Source organism: Ruditapes philippinarum, unplaced genomic scaffold, assembly GCF_026571515.1.
Source record: "Ruditapes philippinarum isolate M1 unplaced genomic scaffold, ASM2657151v2 ctg56_1_1_1_1, whole genome shotgun sequence".
NCBI classification, from domain to species: domain Eukaryota; kingdom Metazoa; phylum Mollusca; class Bivalvia; order Venerida; family Veneridae; genus Ruditapes; species Ruditapes philippinarum.
Window position 1 is genome coordinate 678,979 of NW_026862156.1, and position 5,327 is coordinate 684,305.

At 30.6% G+C, this 5,327-nt stretch overlaps 1 long non-coding RNA gene across 2 annotated transcripts; it reads left to right on the forward strand.

Moving 5' to 3' along the window:
* Positions 1 to 101: 101 nt before the first annotated feature.
* LOC132718133 (uncharacterized) lies at positions 102 to 2,128 on the forward strand. Of its 2 annotated transcripts, none has more exons than XR_009624047.1 (3): positions 102 to 587; positions 741 to 836; positions 1,044 to 2,128. It is a non-coding gene; the product is annotated as an uncharacterized LOC132718133 (long non-coding RNA). The 2 variants fall into 2 exon arrangements; XR_009624048.1 differs by having other exon boundaries at positions 102 to 509.
* The last annotated feature ends 3,199 nt before the right edge of the window (positions 2,129 to 5,327 follow it).

The following is a 5,327-nucleotide window of genomic DNA, read 5'->3' on the forward strand; positions in this document are numbered from 1 at the left end:
AGTAAATCTTGAAAGATAAGACGCGATAAATCTTCGATAAGAGATAAAGCCTTCACTTTTGCAACCAAACCCCTGACTGACCTTATAAGCGTGTTCTAATAGTTTTGAAAACTAAAACAGAATTAAAAGGTAATAAAAGAAAATAAGTTTTAATAAAATAAATGTTTGCTGATGATATCTGTAGCATGATGAGTTAACTGTAATAGGCGCGTACAGCTCCTTTATAATAGAGAGTTACCTATATCTTAAAATATTCCATCACGGACACTGCTATGTTAACACGTCTTATATATTATAGTTAAGAATAATAAACGTATTTATATATACTTATGTAGCAGGGTCATATTTTCGTATAACAGTATTTATTTATGAAACTTGTCAGCTCTTACCGGTGTTTTTTTTCTTTAGGTTTTGATAATTTCTTGCTGGTCTTTTATTTTATTGTTTTCTGTGTGATCTCGCGCGAGTTTGGCGGGAATGTTGTGTTGAAAAGAGTTTACACGGTTGATGTAGAGAACATTCTGTTAATTTGAACTTGTTTATATGATTTACATTTGGTTGAGCTATCCAAGTGTTTATGTAGTTTTGTGAGGGCTGAAATGATTATTTATTATTCGGTTTATTTGCAATGTTGTATTTTACAGCGCGTTGAATGTTCCAAAATGGCGGTCATTTACTTTCTCCTTCAATTCTATATTTTTATAACCAGCATGTATTATATGTATTAATCTTGTTCACAGTTAACCATCACGTGAGACAGGATGTATGTGATGTGAAGTGAAGTGATATAAATTGCCACATTGTATTGTGGAATAGGCTTAAGATCCCTTAGATCTGTAAGCATAAGAGTATGTTGGTATTTATACCTTTTGTAATAATGTAAACATTATACATGTAATGTTTAACTGATAACACATAAGAGTACAAATGCTTTAATCATTAAGTGATTTTAATGTCTATATTAATAAGATGTTTATTAAATGCTATGTTTATTGATTGTATATATTATATGTGCAAACATTGTTATTATTATGTCATTTCAGTGCCTTGATTAAAGTTGACTTCAACAGAGAAGATATATAGTATATTCATGAGTTTGACTGTATATGTAGATTGGAAACAATCAATGAATTACCACAACTACCCTGTGTTATAACACCAAGTGTTACACTTATGTCGTTCATAAACCCATGACGTAACAATATCGTACATACAAACTAATATGTTTCATTAAATTACTACTATGACGTCATTCCTTTGTTCTGATCGTACTGTATTTTCTGTACGAAATCTGCTGTGGTCATAGTATTATTTTTAGTGCTCGCCAATTTTTTTAAGCCAATCACCGACGAGGATTTTTTTCAAATTTTCAGGTTACAAATCTTAATAGAACAGCTTTTATATAAACTGGACGTTTTATATTATAAAACGAAAGTGGGCGGAGCACTAAGCCGGTTAGAGTGCATATTGGATGTTCTTCGTAAATAAGAAAGCTACAGTCGCTTCGCAAGCTCCGCTCCTTTTTAGCTTTCTTATTTACGAAGAACACCCAATATGCACTCTAACCTATACTTACAATAGCTTTAGTAGCTCTTACATTTGGTTTGCAATCATGCAACTACATAGTTAGGTATGTTTTGGTTGAGTCTATTATGTTTTGTTTAGGGGGTGAGTTGTCAAACACAAATTTACAATTTATATGCATTTATTTTTTTCCAATGATTGTTATTATCTTAAATGCTTCTGGGATTGTTGTTTTATCAATCCATTTATAAATAAGATTGTTATATGTCTATTAACGATATAATTTTAATGAACACGAAATTAGTTCACACCTTTATGTGTATTGATAACGTGATGGTTTAAGCCAACGAAAACACATCAATATTATTACAATCAGGCAGAGAAAAGGTTTGCAAAGAGTAAATCGATAATCTTTATGTAGCAAACAAACTTTGAATTGCAAGTATTTTTTTCATATCTTTTCGGCAGGATAAACTGTCCGAGGAGGGCCAGGCATTTTCGTATCGTAAAATGGCTGCCATTTACAGTATCAAGTGATTATCCCAAGCGCCACGGGAATTATAAATATAGCTAACCTCGGCGCGTCGCATAGGATGGAAAATACCTTTTTAGCTCGACTTTTTTTTTTTTTTGCCGTTGCCGTTGCCGTCTCCGTTGCCGTTGCCGTCCGAAAACTTGTACCTGGATCATAACTTTTTTATTTCTTGGTGTATTGTCTTCATACTTGGCCACAACAACCCTTGGGACAAGACCTTTCAGTAGACCACACTAACCTTGACCTTCATCCATAAATGACCTTGACCTTCAAGGTTAAAAGTCCAATTTTTGCTTGTTCATGCTGTTATTGGCTGTTACTTTGTATTTTTGAATGGATTGTCTTCAAACTTGAACATAATAATCTTCAAGGATATCCCTTAAAAATAACCAGTCAGACTTTGACATTCACTCATCAATGACCTTGACTTTGAAGGTCAAATTATTGAAATTTTCATTTTTTTTGGCTATTATGGCTGTAACTTTGTTATTTTTGAATGGATTGTCTTCAAACTTGAACATAATAATCTTCAAAGACAACTGTTAAAAATATACCGAAAGACCTTGACCTTCACTCATTAATGACATTGCCTTTGAAGGTCAAATTATTGAAATTTTCATTGTTTTGGCAGTAACTGACTGTAACTTTGCTATTTTTGAAGGGATAAACTTCATATTATAACAGAACATTCTTAAGGACCAGACCTTGTTGTTTATCAAACCCAAATTTGCTTGGGCTCTTTAATGACCTTGACCTTGAAGGTTATATTACTGAATTTTCTCAGATTGTGCATTTATCGGTGTGTGTGTATGTATAGTATATGTATTATATATAAATATATATATAAACGCGGGCGGCTTTGCCAAAAAAAGGTGCTAAAACACTTTTTGTTCCCCTTATCAAACAAATATGGCTTAAGCCGAAATGGCTGTCTTTAGCCGAAATGTATGTCTTTCATTTTAATACAAATTTATTACCAAAATTTGTACAACAAATTACTTATCAAAATATGCATTTCAACATTTAATTAAAAATAAATAACACCTTTAGCCAGTGGCAACCAAATGTGTTTTTTAAAATTTTTAAAAATATGTTTAAATACAAAAATAACAATTACAAAAATATACAAAAATTATTTTAAAAATGTACAAAAATTATTTTATTAATTTTAATCGCATAAAAATTTTGCAAATTTTTATTGCATAACATTAATACAGTACAGGTAGGTGTCCAATATTAATGTGTAAGTCCAATATTAATCGTATAACACATTAATATTAGACAGCGTGCCGTGTCTTGAAAGAAGCTTGTATGACTACAGGATTTTGTGGAAAATTCTCCAAATATTAAAAAAAAACACACACAAAAAAAAACGATTAGGTTAAATGTAGCCAGTTAACACGAGGAATGATGCAATGTCTTTCCTTCGCCCATTACGCGTTTTACATAATTTTACGAAAAGAACAATACTTGTTATCTGGCTCATTTAACGAATTATTATTATTCCTTAACCTACTGATTTTCGATTTTCAAGCTACTAACATCATATCACTGTTTACGCTTATAGCGGAGCGTCAGTTAGGATATGATTTTTATGGGATTGTTTAATTTCTTGACTATAGTCCGTTTTTTTTTTCTAAATACATTAATACGTTAAGTTGACAATCATATGATTTGCTTTATTGTATGTACGTCATGTTTCAGTTAGGTAAGGATAATGGTCAGCTTTTCAAATGAATACAATAGATAAAATAAATTCATCTAAAAGATAATTGCTAAAACATTAATATTGAACATTTCTAGCACAAAAATACATTATTTCTAATTTTTCGATAGATAACATGATATTTGATAGTAAAAGTAGTAATTTAAGTAAGATATAAGCCTCAAACTGACCAATAAGTAAACTATCGTATTCCCTTCGGCGCTACGCGCCTCATGAAATTCAATATTTTACATAATTATTGGACAGTTTTCGGCTTATATCTACTACATAATGGTCAGAAAATGACAAAGTAAACACTTCCCTCATGTTAGTTTATGAAAATAAATGTTCAGGTACAAATACTTTCTTGTAAATATAGAAGCACAGGGTCTTGTCTTAATTCATGTCCACTAGGTAATATATATGGAAAACCAGAAAGTTAAATTATGCCTACGAGATATTTCACAAAATAATCATGACAACCCTTTATTTGCTCAATCCAGTTGTAAAACAGGGTGATAAGATTTCAGTACTGGGTCACATTCAAATATTTGGCCAAATTTTGATTTCACACCGGTTACACAAGTTGGCAGCCACCTATTCGGCCAAAACTTAAAAATTCAAAAGTTGGTCACTGGGTCAACTCAAGGGCATAGAAAGTACTAACGAAATCATGTAACTATAAACATAACTTTATCTTTGTGGATGTATCTATATATCTCTATTAAGAATAACTTTTATAATATTATAGAAAATGTGTGTCCATCTTGCTCTTGTTTTAATAAAAAAGAATGTGTACTTCTAGGAGATTTCAATGAAGATGTTTCAGATGATTTAATTGTTTTGATGAAATATTTACAGTCTTTTATTGATATGCTTAATTTATGTCAATCATCAAGGCTTTGACAAGAATTAGTAATTCTTCTTTTACTTTTACTTGATTTTGTTTCAGATAAAGAGACAATTTTACAAAGTGGAGTTCTTAAAATTAGTTTCAGGAACAACCAACCACTCATATAATGTGCAAGAAAAATAAAGAAAGAATTGTATAAATGAACGTTATACTGTATCTCTAAGATAAAAATAATAATAAAGAAAACTTCCAGATTAACCTAATTAACAAAGATTTGTCACCAGTTTTTTTATGTGACTGTGTGTTAGATAAATGGACTAGTTTCAAATCTATATTCAGTAAATGACTGTATTGCTTCACTAAAAACAGAAACTATGGATATCATTAATATTATGCAAAAAGAGACCTTTTAAACAGTCTATTGTATCGTATGAAAATGATTTTAATAAGGAAATTATGTTTATATACAACAGAAAATCAAAACATCCAATTTACTCCGGATGAATATGTTGAACTAATGTTTCAACTTTCTCTGTTATAAGTTAATTTGTTGGAAGTTTCATGTTCTTAAAAACTATCTCAGGAAACAGGTTTTAGGACAGACAGACGGACTGACAGACAGAGGATAAATCTTCAAACATCCCTGGTTGTAACCAGGATTTAACATTTAAAAAAGCAAAATTTTGAAAATAAAGAGAAAATAACTCTTA